Genomic DNA, 24,511 nt, shown 5'->3' with positions numbered 1-24,511 from the left:
CCTAATCTAAGTTTATTTTAGGGTATGGGGTGAGACAGAGTGGAACCATTTTTCCACATTAAACCTTAGCTATCTTGAGCCCTGGAGGACACAAATTATAGCCTAGAGGGCTGGAGAGACTGGGGCCAGCTTCCTGGGCTGGAGTCCAGCCTGCATTAAGGCTGGGTGAGGCTGGTGGCTGAGCCTCTAGCTCCTTCTTCTCCAAGTACATGGTTGTACTGAACCAAACAATACCCTCTGGTGAATACTTCAGATGGTGTCTCAGCTTTGGATGTCAACAGGGTTGGGTCCTGCCTCCAAACATTTACTAGGTTTTTTCATCTTTCTTCTTCCTGCAAAGAGGAAAGCAAGGGAAGAAACCGGTTTCTCAAAGCCTCTAGGTAACTTGACAAGAACAACATAGAACTTAGTTTGGTCCCTGTCCCACACATCCCATCCTACTGTCCTAGGACAGAGATAAGTCCTGGGCTGCCAAGGACTATAGGAGACTCAGACTTTGGCTGGCCTAGGGGCTTCCAAGATGGAAACTACTATGTTTGCTGAGGGCTCAAGGATCAGGTTTGGAGATATATAGCCCAGAATCTCAGCTTTCTCATTTGCAAAGCAGAGTCCACAAGACGCTCCTTGTTACTCTAAGGAGGAAGCTGTGTTTACTTCTCAGGCTCTTCTAGTCCTCTGGGCTCTGGAGGCACATAATGGTCTCCCTTGCTGACCAGGCATTGACAGACAGCCTTCTGACAAGAGACTCTCATCTAGTTGGGCTGCTGCTCTATAGTTCTTTTTCTTGCTCTCATTCAGGCCTATCAGGGCTGCCTAAACTTGTGCAATCTCAAACCCAACTTTACAAAGCCTTAAGAGGCATCTGCGAGCCTCTGGGTCTCCTTTGTCCTCTTCCCCTTGCTTATTGTAGCTTTCTGCTAATTGTCCCAAGGCTGGTAGGCAGCCTCCTGCTGAGAGCATTCAAGAAGACAAGGGAAAAGAGGGGGAGTCTGTCTGGAGCTGGCTTAGAGTTGGTGCTAAGAGTACAAGCACCACTGATCAGACCAGTGGGACAGCTCCGGGTACCCTTAGGCCACTGCCACCCAGGGCACTGACAGTCTCTACAAGACCTAGATGTGCATGCAGGCCTGAGTGCACATTTGTTTGAAGGGAAGATACTGCCCTCAAGATATTCTGGCCTCAAGGAAGCTATCTAGGGTCCAGAAAGTTAAAGCTTTGTTCCTTTCTTGTTCAGAAGCCCTGCCTACCTATACAAGGACAGCATCTGTTTGTGGGCAGAGACAAGTATCCAGCCATAAACTCTGTCTTCCACTGCACCTCTGAAATGGTTTAAGGAAAGTGTATTTTCTCTCAAAATGGATGTGTTTATTAGTCAGAAGGACCTGACAACTGAGCCTTTTTTTTGTTTGTTTGTTTCAAACTGAGTGGTCTGCAAGCTTGACTCACACACTTCTAACTTCATAAATTCTACATGACTTTTGAAGGCCTGACTGGCTCATGGTGTCAATACTGCTGACATGAGCACATTGCAAAAGTCTTGCAGAAATGGGCTGATACCTTCCTCATATAAGAAATACATAAGTCAGTTAAAAATAGTCTTCAGAACGGATGTGATGTTGCTGTGGCTGTCACGGGAAACTCATGAATCAGTCACAGGAAGATGGGGACAGTCCGTGAATTTTGGGCTCTTTCTGGGCTATTTGAAAGTTGCCTTATACCCAGGCCCAAGGAAGCAACTAACATTGTGGCTTCCATACCTTTTGAAGGCTGGGGTTACTTCCTGAATTCAGACTAACCAGAGCTGGTCTAGGAAGGTGGGGGTGGACATTTATGTATGTGTGGATACTCTACAGCCTTCAAGCTTCCTCCGAGCCCATGTTCACCCTTACCTGGGAAGTTGTGGGTGTTGCCTGTACAGCTTGGGCAAGTAATTCATGGTCTGGTTTTTGTTTTACTTGTGAAGAAGCAAGGCCTGTGTGGTCACCATTGTTTCACAATGTCCTATACAGTCACTCAAGACTGCCGGCACATTTTATTATGTCAGAAGCTTGCTTGGTTCGTACTAGCTTAGCAGAACAGGTGCTGAGACCTTAGTAACCCTTAGAAAGTCAGACCACTTACTAGGTTACTGAATGTTCTGAGGAACATGAGCTTGTGGTTCTAGTGACTTCTGGGTTTGGGTTCTGTGGGCAGATCCAGCTCATTCATCTAACTGGAACTGAGGGCCCTTAGAGCTCTCTCATCTCAGGTTTCCATTTCTAGGATGGGGTAGAAGGGTCAACAAAGAGCCAGAAAAGGATAGTCCAACAGCCAGTTGCTAGAAAACTGGCTTGAATATGAAGTGCCAGAAAAGCTGTAGTGATGTCCGTAAGAGGACGTGTAGAACTGCCAGTTGCTGCTGAGGTAGGCTGGGGCTGGAGAGCTCATCCTGGACTGGCCCTTCTTTCCTGGTTCTCTTGGCTACATGAGTACTTAGTAAACCGAGGAGGGGCTTTTGGGAATGCAAACTTTATAGCGAATCCCCCAAGTGAAATCTTGGTGTGATCATAGAGACCAAAATCAATGTTCCTTTATATTTTAAGCCAATGGAAGTTATTTCTATCCAGGCTCAATATTTTTGTAGGTTCCTAGAAACTTATGTGCCCCGAGCTTTAGGCTCTGATTGTCAAAAGAACCAAGGTTCCAGGCCCTCTACTTGGCTGGTATTCTCAGAAGACGAGAGAGTCGCTTCCTCACCCAGTCTAGGAGCCCCAGGAGCTTGCCCCTATGTACACATGTGTCCATGTACTCATCTAGTCTCTATGCACGTATAGACACCTGCACATGCAGACATGCTCAGACAGGAATGCCCCATACATTTGACTATACATGACTCCATCTTTGCTCATGTCCACACAACTAGATAATACCAGAAGTCTGTTTTCTTCAGTGTCTTCCAATCTCTCTAGCCTGGCTTTAGGCACCAGAAGGTATACATAGGACATGGCTAAGTAAATTCAGAGCATGACCTGAGGGCAGGTCCCAGCTGTACTTGGTAGTGTGAGGGCTGGAAGTGAGGGCTCAGTGGAGCTTGGGCTTGGTAATGATTCCCAAATCCATTCTTTGTGCCAGAGACTTTGTTATACAGTCTCCTAACAAAGCTGTGGGATGGGCATTATTGACCCTATTCCTTAGGTGAGATTAAGAGATTTATTAGGATGAGGCTGGCACTTCTTTCCATTGCAGCTTGTTTTGTGGTTCCACCTGTCACTGCCCTAATCACCTCTGCATTTTTCCTGCTTAGTGGTTCTACCCACCATGGTCCCTGCTACCCACTCCCTTACCCCCTGCTCTTCCTCCTTCTGCTCTGTGGATCTCCCTGCCACTCCTAGATCCTTACGCCACTCTCCTTCAAGCCTGCTTAAACATTGTCTCTTCCCCTTAGCCTCCACAGTCTAGTCTTGGAATCTGGTCTTTTCCATACCCCTTTGCTAAGAGACAAGATAAACATGTACTTGATCATTGTTTCTGGTTCTTGGCATACAACAATCACAGTTCTTGAACTCTATGGTGGCTAGTGTCTTTTGGATGCTAACTAGATGGTCAGCTGGGTCCTAGGCTCTTGAAAGCTTAGGATAGGTCTGTCAGAAAAGACCAAGTCTTCCTTAGAAGGTTACTCTCAACTCCACCTTTGAGGAGGGAGGAAAACTGGAAACTGAGTTGATCACTGAAGCCAGACGGTTTAACTGCTATGAATCACCTCCACTTCAGAAAACCCTCAAGTTTCTCCTGAATGAGGTTATTGGGTGCCTTAATGTCCTACCTCCAAATGCCAGCCCAAGTATCCTGTAAGATCTCAAGAAGCAGAAAGCCTTAGATATGAACACAGGATCACCCATAGCACTTGAGTCTTGGTCATAGGGACTACATTGCAACCTCTGCATGGCCGACCTCTGAGGGACTGGATGGGTGGACTGCAGCTGGGGTCTTTCTTGTGACCTTTGGGCTCCAGAAAAAATGGCCATGTGATTTCCACTGAGGAATTTTCTGCTGAGTGTGAGCCATCTCTGATGGTGTGGAAGCATAGGAACATTTGGAGGTCAGAATTTCTAGGTCAGTAGGAATGGAATTGAAGTCCTGCGGGGTAAAGTCACAGGACAGAGGAGCTCCAAGGAATGAAGGTCGGGAAGTACCATCTCTTTCCTAATCAGGCCTAGGACTCTTCTCTGCCTTGTTCGACCTATGCTGGGCCAACTTTTTGTCCAGTCCATTTTCACGTACAGCCCCTGGAAAGCCGCTGAAGTACATACCACCACTTGCTCTGCAAACACTAAGAAACCGGCTCTAGACCTTTGCTTTCATCCTCGTGAAGACTCTCCAGAAGCAGAAGACAAATGTGGTGGCTCCTTTTTCTTCATTAGAGGCTTCCAAAGGACTGGGTCTTGCTTGGAGTGGAACTTTTGGGCAGAATAGTTTCCAATTGAGTCTGAGATGGGGAGGATACTCTCTCCAAGTTGTCAGCAAGTAACTGGCTCCAGGAGCAACTTCAGTGTTGTTTTCCCCCTAATATCTCATGGGAACTCTTGACAGCACCTAAGCTTCCTGCCAGGCTGGGGTGAATCTGAGGAATGAACAAGAAAGGTGGAGGAGGCAGTGCTAGGAGCTGGTTCAGAGGGTAAAGACACATATGTGACACCACTCCTGACAACTTGAACTTGATCCCTGGACCACATGGTAAAGGGGGAGAACAGATTCCCACCAGTTGTCCTTGACTTCAGCATGCACACACATATGTTCACACACATAATGAATAAATGTTTAAAAAAAAGTTGGGGGAAGGGCTAGGTGCCAGCCAGGACCTATTGTATATATCACTCTCCAATACTCTTGGATGGAACTTTGAGTAAGGGAAGCTCTGCAGGCATATCAGGATTTTGAGCACTTCAGTGAGCAGACACTGTTGCTACTCATAAGCAGATAAAGTGGCTTACAGCATCATGGTATTGATGAGAGGAAGTTTGTCTAAATATCCAAGAATACAGGTGTGGTGGAAGACACAGGAAGATCAGACCTGACACATACATGGCAAGAAATACATGCAAAGAAATCTGACATATGTGTTTACACACAGAATATATCATATCATGTGCACATGCTCACTCATTGAAGACATACCACATCGCACACACTCTCACGTATAGATGACACAGTACATCACATGTATGTGCTCACACAAAAGACACATATTCTCAAATGTGACTGGCATAGTATATCACATGAATATGCTCACACACAGAGGACACACCATGTGCAGATACTCATATACACAAAGGTCATCACTCACACACATAACTTTCTCCATGAAGAATATACAGTGTCATACCTAAAACCCACACATTATACATTCTCATGTTTATAGTTATATACACATCTATATTACACACACACCCTTGGTCTGTTAAGCAGACTAGAAGGTCAACACCTCAGAGATGATCCACAACTATGGGTCTGGGGGGTAGAACTAAACGAAAGGTCACTGACATAGGCCTCGTGGACACTGACCCAAGATGGGGCTTCCAGCAGCAATTGGAGTTCCATGGGCCAACTGCCTTTATAAAGCAAGTACTAGAGGCTGACCAGGCTGTTGAGGGCAAAGCACTGTATCCTCATGTGCATGAAGGAAGAGAAAACATACCATGGAAGTGGTGGTGAAGGATGACTGAAGTCCCAGCATTCTCTGACACTCTCCCATGGCCACAGCCTTTCTCTGACCCTGGCCCAAGTCCAAACTTTCCATCTATGAGGAAGATTAAGGGACAACCTCAGCAGCAGCCAGCTGTGCAGGAAAGGAAAAAAATCATTTGATGAGAGCCTAAGCGCTGTTTCTCATGCTTCTGCAGTGCCACCTGCTGGCTGTTGATGTGTATTGGTTCTTTGTCTGCCTGAGGGTGTCAGAACCCCTGAAACTAAAGTTTGGCCGGCTGTCATCTCCCCAGGCTCAAGTTTCACATCTCACTGGGACTCATCTGCCTTCATCTCTGAAGAGCTCCCAAACCAGCTGGCACAAGCTTACTGCACTCAGATCCCACATGGTCTGGAGTGGGAGGAAAGGTTGCCAAAGACAGGACATGGTCTCCAGCAGAGGAAAGGTTTGGCCCTAGGCAGTAGATGAGTGTGGGAGTGCTAATCTTTAGTGACCTGTGTAGGCTGCTCCACCTGCTCACTACCCCAGGCTCTCCCTTTGCCATTTCCCTGGCAATGTAGATTCATGGAAGGCAAAATGTCTTCCTTGGGTTGCACCAGAGGCTGTGATCAGGCTCACATGTGAGGCAGAGAGAGCAGGTTGGACCCTTGTGGGACCAGAGGCACTGCACATACTCTAGGAGGCTGCTGAAATGCTGTGACTTAATTGTAAGCTGTGACCGTTGCTGGAGACATGTACTGCTTCATTCCCTAGCCACATTTCCATCTCAGTGCTTCATCCTGACCTCATTGCTTAGCCGCAAGCCCTTCCTTCCATACGTGGCATCTGACCTTTCTTGGGTGCCAGGAACATTGTACAATTCCCCATGAAAGTTGTAGGACCGTCTCCCTAGAGAATGATAGACCAGTACTAGGTCTCCAGAAGCATAGATTCAGCTCGACACTCTGTCAAGCTGTTTCCATTCATTTCTTTAACCAACGGAGTTTTTCCAGTCACAGGAGAGCTGTCCTCATGGCCTGAAGGGCTTCTTGAAATAGAAAACCCAGCACTTGCCTATATGCTAAGATTCCCCTATAGAGTCTCACATGATGCAGGCTGGAGAGATGGCTCAGTGCTTAAGAGCACTGGCTGCTCTTCCAGAGGACCTGGGTTCATTTCCCAGCACCCATATGGCAGTTCACTCATATCTGTAACTCCAGTTTTAGGGGTTCTGACTCCCTCATGTAGGTTGATGTCATTATGCAGGTGAGAGCTGGCACGTTAGATCAAAGCCGTGATGATTGAATAGTAAAAGAATAAGGCAGGGACAAAGTTTTTGTAAGGAGGGAGAGAAGGAGAAGGAGGGAGAACCAAAATGGAGACTGAAAAGGATGACTCAGATCCGTGTGGTCCTGAATTGTCAAGGTAGCTGGGCTGGATTTCTGTAGATAAATTTATCTTATCTAGGTGGACGGTTTTTATCTTTATCAATTGGTTGTAAGTTAATTGTGTTAATGTATTGTTCATTGAGTATTTAATATATAAATCTGTTTGTTAAGTTTTGTTATTACCGGGTAGCTGGGACCAGAGTTCCTGGCTGGCCAGGGTTGGCCAGGGTGATTAGCAATGGGAGTGGAGAGACCACTGGGGCCAGAAGATACCTAGGCTAACATGACGTGGTGCCTCACTAAAGCCAGTCACTGCTGAGATAAATTAATGTTAGTTCTATATGGCTTTATGGTGCCAGAACTGATACTAGGGAGTGACTGCCCGGGTCCGAGAGTAACAGGGGCCCAGCATGGAGCGGTGACACATGTGAACCAGTCATGCCCCTTTTTAATTATACCTCAACAGCCTCAGACAGACAGACATGCATGCAGGCAAAGCATCAATGAAAAATTTAAAAATTATATTTAAAAAGTCTCACTGGCAGATTGGCTCTAGTTAGACATGGTTGGTCCCTGCCAGTGTTGGCTGGTCCCTGAGAGCATCACCTTACTCTTGCCCGGGAGTCTGTGGCCTGCCCTAGTCATTCATTCATTTGCTGGAATGACGGTAAGATTTTAGAGAACGGACTGATCTCTAGATGATAAAACCAAACAAAGACCCTGGAATAAGCGAGACACCGTTTCTTATTTGACGATTTCATTGATTTTTGAACCCAAGCTTTAAAACTAGATTTCTTTTTCTCTGGGCATGTTAATGCCATGCTCTGCTTCACCTGGCTGCTGTCTTCTTCTCTGGGCCATTCTTACATGTGGGGCTTGATTTTATGTTCTCTTGGCCCCTCCACAGGGTACTTCCTGACTGAAGGAAGGCTGGCCTGTGCCTTAGCCAAGTCCTCATGGCAGAGCTAGACGTGAAGAAGGGAGGTATGGGAGCCTGCAGCCGCCTCCTTCACATGGGTGACAGCGCAGCACTGGTTGATCGTGGGATGAGGATGCAAGAAGGGCTTTGCTGCGAGATTTCAAAGCCCAAGGCTGATAAAGTATGAAACAAGGGAGGTGTTGCTGACTTTGCGGAGTTCACTGAGGGAAGGAGAGCCACTTATGAAAGCCCTGATGCCGGGGGCCTGGGGTGGGGGTGCCCTAGCTGCTCTTCTTTCTGGGTTCTCTCTTGAAGGTAAGCTGACTGAGAAGAAGAGGTTTTTAAAGTGTAGTGTTCAATAAACCATCCCTGTTTGACTGAGACTAGTGTCTGAGTGGTTTGTGTGGTAGTTCCCAGATGCTAACACTAGGCCTGTGTTAGCAGACAGAGGCTGTAATTAAACAGGCAACAATTAAAGCAGGTGAACAGGAGTTACTTTTACACTCTAGCACTGCCCCAGCTATCTCACCCAACACCACCCAGTCGAGGTACAAAATCCGCTCTCTCACTCTCCCAAGTGCTACAGCTGTCAAGGGGTCGTCCGGCTCTCCCTCTCTCACACCCTCCCCTAACCCTTTGCCATCAGGGCCAGTGTTTTGTTTTGTTTTTATGCTGCCTGGGTGAGGCCCAGGGCCCACTCTCCTCAGTGCTGCTTGTGGTGAGGAGCAGGGACAGTGCTCTCACTCTCATGATCCTAGGACCAGCTCTCTGGGCTGCCACAGATGTCGAGGGGTGAGGTGAAGAGGGCATGAGGTCATCATTCCCACAACCATGATGCCTCGTGACAGACAAATGGCAGGGCCAGTTCTTCCCTGCTCACACCCTTGGGCCAGCTCACCTACACCCAGTCACCAGGGCCAGCTCTATTGTGCTGCCTGGGTGAGGTGCAGGGCCCATACTTCCAAGTGCTGCAGCTGATGAGGGGTGGAGCCAGCTTTGCACAGCCCTCGGATAGCAACACGGTCCCAAGCAGCAGCCCAATCAGAAATGTCCACATGGTCTTACGTAGTAACATGAGCCACACAGACCCAGATATGGCCCTCATAGGCAGCACAGGCTCGGACTCCACCATGGCCTCAGGTAGTAGGGTGGGCTACTCATGACAGGCCATTCCTCTTCACCCTCGAGTCTCCAGTTCTGCATCTCTTCGTGATGCTCAAACTGTTCACTTCTCTCTTCTTTCCACCTGTGTACCACATGCTTGCACACTGTGGTGGCTCCCACTGTGGGTGGGCCACACAGCAGCAGGTCTCTCTTGCACTGTCCCACTAAAGCAGTTCTGTGGCTCAGTTCTGAGGCTGGTGGGATACATATTTTTTCCTGTAGCACTTGAGATTGAACTTAGGATCTTCTATATATTGGGAAAATATTCTACCACTGAGCCACATACTTAGTGATATTTTAACATGTTACTTATTCCACAAATGTTTCCTAAGAGCCTGCTAGAAGAATGCTTTTGTTTGTGTTTTTTTTTTTTTTTTTTTTTTTTTTTGGAGCTGGGGACCAACCCAGGGCCTTGTGCTTGCTAGGCAAGCGCTCTACCACTGAGCTAAATCCCCAACCTAGAAGAATGCTAATTTAAAAAAATCTTTGTTTCTATAGACAAATTATAGACTATTGTGTTATCCTTACATTTGTATGGAACTCAGAACTGTCCATCAATGTTTAATTCACATCACGGAAATTTAGTGTTCATAATTCAAAACTGTCACAGTTGTCACTTACTGCATGTTCCTGTTTGTATCCTCCCAGGTTGCATGTAGACTGTGGGCTTCCTGTAGACTCAAGGAGGGACTTTGACATTGTCAGCTATGTTGGCAACTGATACTTTTCTTGCTTTGTAAATACAAATTTTAGTTTCATCACCATTAACCTGAAATGTTAAAATATCTTTTTATCACTGGACTATATTTTTAAAAATGTCTTTAGGCTTAAACCCTTTACATGTATGCTATGTATCTAAATCCTTAAAAATAGACACACACTGCCCTCTTCTGGTGTGTCTGAAGACAGCTACAGTATATTTATATATAATAAATAAATAAATCTTAAAAAAATAGACACATATAACAGTACAAATTTTCAGGTATAGTGGTTTGTACTCTTTTGCCACTGTGAGAAGGGGTTAACTGGAAGGCCAACATATTAGATGTCCTTTCTCTTCCTGATAATTCCTTAATGGAAGCTGAAGCCACAAGCATGGGGTGTTGAGAGCAAGAGCCCAAGGTGCCTCTTGAACAGATTCAGGAGAAGCACTCTTCTGCCTCGGCACAACGTAGATTCTAGAGATTCTTATTTCTGCTTCGGACATGAAATATCTGGCTCTCAACTTTAATCCTCCTTCCTGGACACAACACTCGTGTGGAGACATGATATTTCCATGTTTACTGAGGTTTAAGAGAAGCATTTGAAGGCTTTGGCTGTTGTAGCACCACTGCCAAGGTCCTGGAACAAACCCCAGGCAGTGACTCCGAGGGTCAACCCTTCCTTTTCAGGTTCATGCATTGTCCTTCCGGCTGAGACTGTCAGTCAGAGTCACAGATGTAGGCTTAGATTTTTCGAAACCCATTTTAATAAGGATTCTTAAAAGCTTGAGCCTCCCTTCTAGCCCACCACCCACCAGAGGTAGTGGAAAAGAAAGGTTAATAGGAAACAGGGGTTGTGGACCTGTTTAGAAACAGTTCTTTGAGGGTATTCCAATCTTTGTTGTCAGCAGTCCAGTCCTCTAGCAAAACACCAACATGAATTGGCAGCGGCAGTCCAGTCCACTCTCACAAATTAGCTCAATCCAGAGGAAACTGTGAGGCTCCACCAATTGGCCTGAGTCTGAGGAACTGGCAAGAAGCTGCTGGAATATCACAAGATATCACTTTGACGAGTTGCTCTCTATGAAGTCACAACAAGCAAAGATCGGCAATGTGATATAACGCAGAACAATACAAGAGTGTTGTCGGCGAAGACTAGTGAGGTGGAGCAAGGTGAACCAATGACAGAGCCCCTCCCCACTGTCTGTGGACTCATATTTATATTCTTTCTAAACATCATGTGTCCTCTTGCCTGTCTGCTTCAGCAAAATATCCTCTCACCTGTATCTGCTTCAGCAAAACATTCTTTCACCTGTATCTGCTTCAGAAAAATATCCTTTCACCTGTCTGTCCCAGTAAAACATCATTTGGCATAGCAGTTTCTAAAGAAACCAGGAATGTCCACTTTGCACAGAGCTAAAGGAACCTCAGAAAACAAGCACTGATATGGACGGCTGCACACATTAGCAGGAGGAAAGAGGCTTCTGAATTCATACAGCAGGCACTGCTGTTACTCTTTCTCTTAAGATTTGATAGAGAATTGTCAGACTGGTTAGAACTTTTTTTTTTTATAGATACTCCTTCAAAATGGCCACAAAGACTATTCAGAATGCTTGCAATGGGAAGACAAAACTGAACACAATATAGTTAAGGGTGGGTTCACAGCTGACCAGGAAAGGATAGAAAACTACATATATATATTCACACACTATATATATATTCACTTCTATTGTGACTCCTCCCCCTCCCCCTCCTCCTCCTCCTCCTCCTCCACCTCCTTCCCATCTCTTGTGTGAGTTTCCTGTCCACTAGCATCTGCTCTGTTGTCTTGGCCATGTGATTGTTCTGACTCTCCCTTAACTGCACCATCTGACTCCTCTTCCTACTCTGTCATGTCTGACCACAGCTCTCAGCACGTCTGTGACAGGTTTGGTTGTACTTGGGACACACTTGTGTTCTATGTGCATGACTTTATAGATGATCACAATACTTAATTTTTTTTCTTAAAATAAAGAATGCAGACAACAAAACTAACTAGCTCTGGGTGGATTGGGCCCTGTGTGACTTTTAACAGATGAAGGGTTGTCTTCATTTCATACCAAGCTCAAGGAACAGGTATTGAAGTTTTCCACTGAGAAGCCCTGGTGTACAGGCAGTAAATTTATCCTGCAATGCAGAAGTTGAAACTGCCTCATCATATCTGGGCCAGTTTTCCCTGCCTGTCCTGATGTACCAGACAGGGAATGAAGTTGGAGACCCAACAGGTAAGAGAGGAAAAGTAGCAGGGAGGAATGAAGAACTGGGACAGGAGAAATATGTGAGGGGGGCTCATTAGCAGGGAGGTCTGGCAAAGGGAGGAAGGATAGCAAAGGGACACAGGAGACTCAGGCCTGAGCTGTGACAGGGTCTGACTTCCCGAACCAGAACCATCATTTATCTCTCAGTCATGGGGAACAGAGATACAGCTGGGAGGAGCAGACAGAAGAACTGTAGCTCTGGTGCTTGGAGCTGAACCAACCTGGTCCCTAGTCCTTGTGGTCTCTGGTGCTCAAATTCCCGCTCTTCTACCTCTAGATGCTGTGATGCTAGACTATCATCTTCTTGTGAGGTCTGTCCCTACAACATTAACTCCTTTCCTAGTTCTGATTTTTCTCTACCTGGATGTCTCATGTAACCCTATATGTGTTATGTCCGAAGTGGAGTCCTTCCCAACCCACAAAACAAACAAAAATCACCCCGGCCTTGCTCAGTCTGGCTCTTCTCATGAGCCCCACATTCACCCTTTATTTTCCTAAGGCTCCAAATTTTACAAATTTGTACATTCTAAGTCCCTGCTTCCTCAGCCCCTCGGTCCTGTACCATTCCCTGAGCATCTTACCTGACTTAGACTCTGTGAAGCCTTCTAGTGTCTCACTACCCTATCCCCTACCCACCAAGTAGCCAAAGGATTACTTTACAAAGAGGCCTGGGTCATGATACTCTTCCCTCATTTCATTTTTAAAGAAACCCGTAGTCTCTACCACACCAGAAGACCTTTAATGAGGGCCCCTGTTGACCACTTGACACCTTGGTCTTTAGCCACCCCTTAATAATGAACTTCTCTTCTAGGCCTGACCATTTTGCTCACCCACTAGAAAGTGCTTCCTGCAGTTTTTTTTTTTTTTTTTTGTGAGCCCAAACTCCTCACAAAACAAAGGCACCCAAGAAAATAAGATAACATTCTGTCTTCCCACTTGTTAGTGGAGTGGTCATGAGCAAACAGCAGAGGATCAGTAAGTTGGAGTGGCTAAAATTTCAGTAGGATAGTGATGTGCCCAATGTCTGTGGGTCTCTCCACCCTTGTGGATCACTGGCCAATACAATCCACAAGGGCAGTAGGAGCAGAGATGCCACACAGGGGTTTTGGAAGCTCTTATGAATATCTATGGTGAACAACCACAACTGGACCGGCTTGTTAGTAGGCAGATCAACTTTACTTAGGGTGATTGAAGGCTTATAAAGTTTTAGGGGACTGAAGGCAGGAACATCCAGGATGGGCAAAGGTTCATTGGCTGGGGGCTCATGGTACCTGGAATACCTCATTAACATGGGGAAGCTTTTCAGGAATCTCAGATGCTGGCTGAACAAGCTTTGTCAGGAGAAAGGAACTGGTCCTATAATCTAGTTAAGGATACATGACATTCCTCAGGTAGAGGCAAATATGGGGGCTTAGAACTCCCTGGACAAAGTGAGAGAAGGAAAAGCTCTGCTAATGAAGGGAGACTTCCATTTCACACCCAGCCCCAGAAGGCTATCCAGTTAACAGTAGACTTAACTAGCAGAGTCTTCCCACAGACATCAGATGCCCATATTCCAATTGAGGAGCCTGTCCTGAGATCATGTATCTGGCAGAGCCCTCACCTAGGCACATTCCTGTTTTGCTTCATGCAGGAACCAGATCTTGGCCTGTGAAGTCCCACCAAACCCCTCACAGACCCCATTTTCTTTTGGTATTGACAGTTTTGGTAAAACTGTTAATAAAGCTTTCTCAGAGGATTTTGGGGTGGCTTTTCTAAATGGGCCACTTTGATCAGGCCTTTGAGAAGCAGGCGTCAAACTTTAGACTCAGTTCGGGAAGAATCTTAAAGTGGTACCCCTCTTAGGTATCAGTGTTGGTAGCGTCTCTATTTCCAGCTATGCATGCTGAAGGGAGACAATGATCAGACAGCATCAATGCCCACCATCCTATACCTCACTAGGAGACTGTGTCTCTTTTCCTCTAGCTCCTAAGTGCCCCCACCCTGGCCTCCTCCCACTTGTCTCCTGTGACATGCTCAGGCTGCAGAATTCTTTTCTCTGTTGTGATCTAGACGACCTAAGGATCCAGGCGTGACAGACGTCTTGGTTAGAGATCCCAGCACAGCCAGGCCCTTCACCATCTTGCAGCATATACTCTGGGAGCTTTTGCTCCACTGTGCCCCACAGCTTGTTTTTCCTGCTGTGCACAGGCCAGGGGAAGAACAGGTGTAGCCAGGGATGTTACTGCCCAGGGTCTCCTGCTTCTCAGGCATTATGATTCCACTTAACAAACGTCTTGGGGATGTTTGATAGCTCCCAGCCAGCAGTCACACTCTATGAATTATTTATGTCTGGTTGCCTCTCAGAGCACCAAACACAGCTGCCTAGAATGGTCAAATCCTTTCCTAACGAAGCACACAGTTGGAGAAACAACCAAGCAAAAGGAAAAATTACCTTGTAGTTACATTGGTAGTTGTGAGTTGGATCTCAGACTTGCTCTTTACTCTGCTGGCACCAAGTGCTTGCTCAGAGGAAATGACCCAAAGCATAATATCTTCAGCCACATGTCAGTAACCTTTTCAAAATCTGAAAATTAATGTGATAAAAACTTTCCTTTTAGGAGGATAAAAAACACTTTGTGAAGGACCCTGAATGTGCTCTAATGATCCTAGACAAAGAACTCCGTTTCTAGAAAACCGTATCTTCAGGTCTGGAACTTCAAAGTCTGAATAGTTCCAGGTGAGGGAAAGCAGAAAAGGGGACAGACAAATTGCATGACTACCATTCCAGGGATGGCACTGTCCACTGTCCATCAATCACTAATTAAGAAAATGCCTGGCCAAGATGGCGCCGAAATCGAAGAAGGAAGCTCCTGCCCCTCCCAAAGCCGAAGCCAAAGTGAAGGCCTTGAAAGCTAAGAAGGCAGTGCTGAAAGGCGTCCACAGCCACAGAAAGAAGAAGATCCGAACGTCACCCACTTTCCGGCGACCCAAGACCCTGCGGCTCCGGAGGCAGACAAAATATCCTCGAAAGAGTGCACCCAGGAGAAAAAGCTTGACCACTATGCTATCATCAAATTCCCACTGACCACCGAGTCGGCCATGAAGAAAATAGAGGACAACAGCACGCGTGTGTTCATTGCGGATGTCAAGGCCAACAAGCACCAGACCAAGCAGACCGTGAAGAAACTCTATGACATTGATGTGGCCAAAGTCAATACTCTGATACGGCCTGACGGAGAGAAGAAGGCATATGCTCGCTTGGCTCCTGATTATGAGGCTCTAGATGTTGCCAACAAGATTGGGATCGTCTAAAGTGAGTCCAGATGGTTAATTCTAAATATATACTTTTTTTCCACCATAAAACAAAAAAAAAAAAGAAAGAGAGAAAGAAAGAAAATGCCTTAAAGGTTTTCCTACAGCTTGACATTATGGAGGCATTTTCTTAATTGAGGTTCCCTACGCTCTACTGATTTAGCTTGTGTCAAGTTGACATAAAACTATTCAGCACAATTGACTCTGTCAGCGTGACACAGAACCATTAAAATCACCATTAAAATCACCATTAAAATCACCATCATCATTTTATCATCCTCAAGATCTCACATTAAAAATATAAATAGCTTTAAAAGTCCCAGTCTTTACAAATTCAAACACATTAAAAGTTCAATTTCTTTAAACTAGCCAATCTCATTTAAAATCCAAAATCTCCCATAGGGCCCTATGAAATTAAAATAATAAATACTTTCTTACTTTAATGGGGAAGAACCGGGGCACAGTCGCAATCAAATCAAATGAGATCCAAAGCTTTAAAAATGTAAATAACTCAACGTCCAATGTCTAGGAGTTATTCATGATCTTCCGGCCTCCTCCAAGGGGCTTGGGTCACGTCTCTGGCTTCACCTCTGAACACACACAGCTTGTCTTCTAAGCTCCGTCTTCTCTACTCCATAGCTGCTGTTCTTGGTGGCCATCCTGTGGTACTAGACACTCCAAAGGCTGGGGTCTTCTGCTGCAACTGGGCTGCACTGTCACCATTAACTTCTCATAGGCTCTCTTCAGTGCCAGACCTCCAACTGCCACCGAGGCTGCACCCTCACCGATGACCTTACCTAGTGCTAAGCCTCATTTGCCCTCTGTTGCCCCCACTTCATGCCGTCAAAACAACCACCTGGGTGACTCTTAAATTACCACCTTCATCTGCCAGCATGAGGTACAACGTCGGCTGCCTCTGGAATACAACATCTGTGTGCTGTAGGAAACATTTTCCAGAAGATTTTACTTCGACGACACTAGGTTTCACTTTAGTTCTGGTATCTTGCTAACCACAGCTGGTTCTTCAGCTCCAGCTAGCCGGAACCACAGAATCTAAACTCAAAATAACGAATGGCCCTGATAGAGTCTTTAAACTTCCTTCTGAAACTTCGCAACCCAGGCTTCTATCTTCAACATTCTTATATTCCAAGCCCCCACAGAACAAATTATCAACCACTGAACACTCAGTGACATTTTTTTGCCCAACATTCAAAAATCCTTTCACAATCCTCCCCAAAACGACATTGTCAGGTCTGCCATAGCAATATCTTACAGTTCTGGCACCAACGTGTCATAGTTAGATTTCCATTGCTACTATGAGATATCCTTTCATGACCAAAAAGCAAATTGAAGAGGAAAGGGTTTATTTGGCTTATGCTTCCATACCACTGTTCATCATCAAAGGAAGTCAGGGCAGAAGCTCAAGACAGAAACTTGGAGGCAGAAGCTGATGCAGAGGCCATGGATGGGCGCTCTTACTGGCTCACTTTTCGTTGCTTGCCCAGCTTTCTTACAGGATCTAAATCACCAACCCAAGGACAGCACCGTTCACAATAGCCCTCCTCCATCAATCACTAATTTAAAAAAAAAAAAAAGTCTTGTCGATGGCCCGATATCATGGAGTCATTTTCTTAATTGAGGTTCCCTTCTCTCAGATGAATTTGACTTGTGTTGTTGGCATAAACCTATCCAGCACAGTCACTTTGATATTGAACGTACCCATGTTAAAGATGAAAAGATAGTACTAAAAGAATTTGAGGCCCCCTATATACATCCAATGGGAAAATGTAGATCCTTATAAGGTTGGTTTTGTTTTTTTACATCAAATTTGTAGCAAATGTTACTATCAAGCCCCACTCACTGGACCAGAGTGCGGTGTTAGCAAAAACCTTGCCACTCATTTATCCTTATAAGGTTTAATGGGTCCCTGGCTATGCTCCCTGGAGACATTGCTTGTTTGATGCCACTCACACACACAATGTCAATGGCATTAGCATTGTTCAGTGGTCCACCAAGGGCTCCACAGAATGCAATAATACAATGTTCTGGCGTAGACCAGATTCAGACTAGTTGAAGGACCTTTTATCATAAGGACCTATGAAAATTGGTAACTGTCAATATTTTTAGAATTACCAGTTGATCTACTACTGTCCTCAGTAGAGTTGGTGAGGATAAAAGGTTTGCAGCCTCTTGATTTAGACAGGATTTAATGTCATACAGATTACCAATGCATGTGCTTGACAGCAGCTCCTTGTAATGAAAGCAAATATAATTGGTGATTAATTAAGACCTGTGGCAGTTTCCAATTAACTTCTTCTCTAATCAACCTAGCAGTGGCTGCATGTTCCTTGCTGCCTGCCCCAGTGTTCTGGATTCCGAATGGAAGACACATAGCCGGAATGGAAGACATGGCCAGTGGCCTTAAACACCTCGATGGATGGGCCACTCACAAACCTCCATGTGGCTGACATCTCCCTTCCAATATTTCGGAGTTATTACTCACTAAAATCTATATTCCATCGTTGCTGCCTGAAACCCAGTGAGAGGGTTGCTGGGGCCACTCTTCCCTGTCTTGTTGTCTGTCTTTCTGTCCTTTACTTCTCAGGCATGATAGCTACTCCTTTCTCAGCATGGCTGCCCTATCTCCTTCTTCCTCCCTCGGTCCCCTTGCCTGGGCATCCTAAAGTCCCACCTCTGTCTCCCTGCCCAGCTATTGGCTGCCAGCAACTTTGTTCACCAATCAAAGCCAGCTGGGGGCAGGGACCCTTAGTGCCTTATGTGCAGATTCTTGTGCAGTTTTCAGGACCTAATTAACATAATACACTCGTTAGACCAAATCCACAACAAAGACCCACCTCCTAAGTGCTTGGACATACAGTGATATTGTGGATGTGGCCCAGTTATGTTGGCACAACCTAGAAATGATAAAGGCTTATCATCAGATGTTTATCCTAACATAACTATGGCAAAAAAAACAATTAAACAAACAAGCAAGGCATTTCGAAGCTTCAATCCCTTTAAATGGCTGCGACGTTCTTCCTTATTATTTTTATAGTCTGGTGTCCAACATTGCAGCAAATTTCCTCTGGACCAAATGTGGAGATTCATCATGACATCTAAGAAATAAGAAATAAGGAGGTGTGGGGAGTGGATGAAGTCCCAAGGGAATGTGTATTATTGACTTGAGGATGGCCGTGTGAAAGACTTCAAAGCTTCAGGCCTGGCCTTCTTCTGGGATGTTCTGGTGATCATATTTATTTCCGGTGATTATTTTTATGAAACTAAGTCCCAAGTCTACTGCTTTTTTCCATCTAGTGTGTGCAGAAAGTAGCAACTGAAGTGTCCTCTATCCTGATGTTGCCTGAAAATATCAACCTCCACTTCCCGCAGCATTCTGCAGCCTGAGTCTGGCTTCTTTACAGATATCCTTTGCCGGCTACTTTTATATCAGTTCCACACAAGCTTGAGTCATCTGAGAGGAGGTAACCTCAACTGAGAAATTGCCACTATAATATCAGGCTATAGGCAAGTCTGTGAGACATGTTCTTAATTAATGGTGATTGACATGGAAAACTGAGACCATTGCAGGTGGTGCCACCACTGGTGGTCCTGAGCACTTCAAGGAAGTAGGCTGAGGAAGCCACAAGGGGCAAACTAGTGAGTAGCACTCTCCCACAGCCTCTGCATCAGCTCCTGCCTCCATGCTCCCACCCAGTTTGAATTCCTGCATGGGTTTCTCTCAGTGGACTATGATTTAGGATATGTATGCAAGCCAAACACTCTCTTTCCTCCTCGGGTCACTTTTGGTCATGGTGTTAAAACAGCAAAAGAAACTCTAACTAACACAGGTGCCACACTGAGATTAGCTAACCTGCCTTTTCTTTGGTCCTATGGTGTGTAATACATGCGCTGAATTTCCAGGCTGTGACTGGTAGTCTCCGTCAGAGTGCAGAATCTAACTGATCCCAGCTTTGCTGTATCCGTATCTGTCATTTCTTCATTTCCTGTTGCCTCAGTCAGGTCAATCCCAAAGCCATACAGGTCGGCAGATCCTGTTGTGGAAAAGATATTTGAAGAGCAAGTAATAGTCAAGGATCTCTGTGAGAACAGGACTGACTGAAGTAAGTGGAGATAAATGAAAAAAGAGTCCAACCCCAACAGACAAATTGCCCTTTAATTAGCACTAAGGACAGCAGTCTCTCGGCATAAATGGAAACTGTGCCAGGATACCCAGAGCTTAGAGCTCTATAGGGAAGAAAAGGGAACTTTGAATGGGAAGATTTTCATCTGTAGATCTATTTTCAGTTTTCCAAGCTTGTAAATTTTGGTGGAGATCCTTATCACATAGCATCCTTGCCAGGAGTTCTCCTGGGAAGTCCCAATGACATGTTGACCCTTGTCAGGAGCCACCCAGCTTCTAAACCCTTAATCCGGCTTCTAACTGCCTGCTGATAATCCCAGTGTGTCAGATTCTCCTGCAGGGAATTTCTCAGGTTCCCAAGCATTTCAAATGTATAACTTTTCAGGTTCATATCTAGAATATGTTTTTAAAAATCCTATAAATAGGGACTCTAAATAGGCAGTAGATGTATGAACAGGTGTTTAGCACCATTTGTCATATATCCTTGAGGATATATCATACATCATCCCAATTAAGTAAAACTGTGAAGACTGATAAGCTCAGTTGCTGGTAAGAAAGCATGCTATATGCTCAGAAATTCTACTCCAAGATACGTATCTGGCAAAAAATGCTTATATACATCAGACTCAGGTTCAATAAGGTGAACTATATGGAACAGCTTACAAATTACCTTCCAGCTCTCCATAGACACAATTTATAAGACATTGTGGCATAATTCTATAACATAATGTGAGCTAGAAACAGAAAAGACTACTGAAGCATTAGCAATACGGATGTTGGATGAAAATAGTCAGATATACAAAGAAAAACGTTTGATGGTCACTGCTGAGTATCCAGAGAAGTGGAAATACACTGTGCCTTGATTTGGAGAGAGAGACACAGGTACTGGCCTCAGGCTCCTGCCATGGCTGCCTCAGTAAGGAATCAGCAGTTAGCCTTTGCCTTGAATTTAACAGGTAATTCTTCCCCACAGAAAGTCAAGAAAAACATCAGCAGCCAGATCTATCTGTTCCCCAGTCTGTGTAACGGTGTCCTCTTCTGCTGACCAGCCACTGAAAGTTGAAAGACAAGGTGGTGGGCAAGAGTTACCTTTTGTGGGACTACAATGGAGACAGGGGATTCTATAGATATTTTGAAGGTGACATCTCATCTATGTGCCTCTGGGATCTGAACCTTGGCTCTTCTGGAGCGATCACTGTGGAGTGACTCTGTGATCAAAGGCTGCTGGGGCTCCATACATGAGGAAGAACTGCAGAAGTCCAGTAGTCACACTACCCATTACAAGTTGGCCTTTATGGTGATGCTGTAGCTATTCACCAACAAATCTGTCTCAGGCACCATGAACCTCAGAGGCAGCATTACCAGATGGATGAAAAAAGAGGAAACTGTAAGTGACAGCTATTCACCACAGATAGGTGACATGGGTCAGGAAGGTAGAGGACATACAAAATAAAATCACAGGTATACTACATTAATTCTACTACAGAAAAACCAAAGCTATTGTCACTGGGCCGAAGTCTGTGAAGAGTATTATAGATAATTGCCAGAAGCCATCTAGGAGAAGCTAAAAGCTAACAGGTGTTCTTCCTGAAATGATTTCACTATGGACTCCAAAGACATGATGGATTTGCCCTTCTAGGCAAGGCTGAAGAGAATACATTTGAGGAAAGATTTCTGCTATTAATATGCTTTCCCCATAATTATTAAATATATATAACAAACACTAGATATTAACTCACCCTTTCGAGCAGATTTCTCAGAACAGTGAAGATGTACTGTCTTATGGTGATGCTATATAGACAAATAGATGATCTATTTTTTTTTTCTTTTTTTGGTTCTTTTTTTCGGAGCTGGGGACCGAACCCAGGGCCTTGCGCTTCCTAGGCAAGCGCTCTACCACTGAGCTAAATCCCCAACCCTGATCTCTTAATTATTAATGATGCTCCTATAATAATTCCTAAAATTATATTAGTAATTATTAAGTCCTTTATAATAGGACTGCTATTAAGTCTTTTCTGATAGTCAAAACTGCAATGAGAACTCTGATAGTCTTCAAGTGTCACAAGTTAATTGCTTCTGAGATAAAGCAGGCATTTAAAACTTAGAACACATTCCAAGAGGTTGTAAAACAACTAATCAAAGGTTATAAACAGAGAACTAATAATTCATTGTAGATGCAAGGACAGAAGATAAAATATTGACTTGGTTTATCTATACACGACTTGAATGACAACTTAGTTATGGTCTTTAGCCTCTCCATGAACCTGTAGAGATAGTGACAGTGAATGTTATGTAAACATTCCCTGTTGTAAACTTCTTATTCAACTTATGATTTGAATTTATGTTTGATCTTCTAGTGAACATTTTGGGGGAAAATGGAAACCTATGTGATCTGTTCTCCCAGAAAAGGTACAAAAGATTATAAATGATTGCATTGAAAGGCATTACCAGGGACTAGGGAGATGGCTCAGTGGTTAAGAGCACTGACTGCTCCTCCAGAGGTCCTGAGTTCAAATCCCAGCAACCACATGGTGGCTCACAACCATCTGTAATGAGATCTGATGCCCTCTTCTGCTGTGTCTGAAGACAGTTATAGTGTAGTTAAATATAATAAATAAATAAATAAATAAATAAATAAATAAATAAATAAAATCTTCTTAAAAAAGAAAGAAAGAAGGACATTACCACATCAGAACAGGAGGAGAGAGCAAGGTTAGGAGAAGACAGCAGAACAGACTATCTTAGAAATTAACAGGGCACTTAGAAATTAGGAGAGCAATATGCAGAATGCAGAGAAAAAAAAGAGGGACAAAAAGGAAGCTGCAGAGGGAGCAGAAAGAGCAGAAAAGCTTCTCCTTATCATGGGACAGAACAGATATTTTCTTAACAGCAAGGCAGGCTTAGTCTTACTAAAAAGAGCAAAGCTTTCTTCTTACAGACTGGGGCTTAATTCCTTTAGCAATAAAAGGGTACAAACCATGTCTTTCTCTGGGCAAACAAGACACTTGTTATCCTGAAGGATAAATGTCTATGTTCAATTTAAAGATGAATCTTTATGAGGAGTATCTGGTTTAAAATGTCCAGATAATGTCTATTAATGTCTCCAGTTCTATGCATTGCTGTCTATATGCAGGTGAGGGCAGGCACAAGATAAGGCAAGGCCCGTGATTGGGAAGTGAAAAAGTAAGGCAGAGACAAGGTTTTTAAAAGGCCAGAGAGATAGGGAAAGGAAGAAGAACCAAGGTGGAGGCAGAGAAGGACAACCCAGATCTGTGTGGTCTTAATGACCACAGTAGGTATGAATATTTCCTAAGGGATGGATAAGTATAGGACAATTATCTTATATATATTAATTGTCTTATCTAGGTGGGCAGTTTATATCAATGTTAATTGACTCTGAGTTTATTGTGAGGACATTTTGTGGAGTGAGAATTTATTGATATAAATCTAATTGATAAATTATAAGCTTCTTAGAGTTTTGATTTTAACAGGTTACTGGGAGTTGTGACTATAACCACAGGGGGTGAATGCTGGGGATGTGAGCAAAATATGCAGCAGAGAGCTGAGAGATAGATGACCGAAGCGGAGAGATCACTGCAGAACCCAGAGAGCAGGCAGGAGTGTGGGAGGGAAGTTGGGAACTTAGCAGGTCAGGTGGAGATGTTTTGCTGATTGAGATGAAAATACCCCTCAGATGCCATGTGGCCCGCAGTGCCAGCCATAGCGGGGGGTTGGTGCTTCCACTTCTATTATTTACCACTACAGGTGGTGAGCCAACGTGTTAGTCAAGAATCCATGAAAAATTTAAAATTATCAGCCTGAAAGTTAGAGTTTTATTTTCTAAGTGAGAGAGGGGTGGCTCAGAGATCGAGACTCAAGCGTAGAAACCTTGAAACAAAGAAACACAGGGGAAGTCTCTGCTCACAGATTCTAGGTCCCCTGCTGTGAAAAGAGCCTGGCCACACTGGGTCAAAAAGCCAAGAGTGTGGCTTAATTCAAAGAGAATAGATTCATATACGGAGTTTGTCCGAATCACATGGGAAATTTTGCCCATGATTCGGAACTAATGCACCAGGCATAGTGAATAACAGCCGTATATTATAGAAGTTGCTGTGAGTGGAGTGAGGCTCCAGGTAGAGAGCTCAACAGATAGATGGTATAAAGATACAGTGCTCTAGTAAGTCTTACAGGATATTCATATTCTTCCTAATGTGGGCTCCATGGGAATTTTGGGTTAAAATCCTGGTTTGACAAGCTGCCTGCTTCTTATTAGCAGGCATTAATAGAAGTGTGATTACGTTGCTTTTATTGTTAGAAGGAGAGACAGATTTTGCCCGAGTCACGTGAGAAATTCTGCCCATGGTTCACAACTAGTATAGGGGGAAATGCAATGGCTCCAAGCAGAGGGCATAATACAATATTTTAATTTACTTCATTTGTTTTAGATTGTTTTAATTTTCAAAATGGGTGTGATTTTGAGATTTGTGATAATATTATTTCTCTGGAAGAGAACACAAGATACAAGCCTTTCTGGTTGCCAACTGAAGGATATGCCGATTTGGGGAAAAGGTTTTGCGTTTGTGCTTTTAGAAAAGGTGATTGGGCTCTGGAAACCTTCCAGAGCTTTATGGGTCAGATTTAATAGAGGGAGAGCTCCTGAAGAACTAGATTCAAGAAAATAAAACAAAAAAAGAACAGAATTTCATCCTAACCACTCTGTACACCCTACACAGAGGAATACAATCCATACAGATATTTTGATACTAAAATTTTGTTTTGAGACTTATATATTACAGAATTACAGTTTGGTGACTGTCATCGTCAGACGTGCTGAACTGACCTTCTTGAACTCCTGATCTCAGGGACTTTCAGCCGGATCCAGTCAGGACAGACATCAGAGACTACAACAATCGTTGGGTGGCCTTCTTAAGGCCAAACAACTCCC

General features: G+C 44.4%; 2 pseudogenes; both read left to right on the top strand.

The window, feature by feature from the left end:
- The first annotated feature begins 14,955 nt into the window (after positions 1–14,955).
- Positions 14,956–15,476, top strand: LOC116910164 (annotated as a pseudogene).
- Positions 15,477–20,470: 4,994 nt separating this feature from the next.
- LOC116910334 lies at positions 20,471–21,134 on the top strand (annotated as a pseudogene).
- The last annotated feature ends 3,377 nt before the right edge of the window (positions 21,135–24,511 follow it).

Source organism: Rattus rattus, chromosome 9 (assembly GCF_011064425.1).
Source record: "Rattus rattus isolate New Zealand chromosome 9, Rrattus_CSIRO_v1, whole genome shotgun sequence".
Lineage (NCBI taxonomy): Eukaryota > Metazoa > Chordata > Mammalia > Rodentia > Muridae > Rattus > Rattus rattus.
Note: the sequence above shows the minus strand (reverse complement) of the source record. Positions and strands in the feature narration are given on the sequence as shown.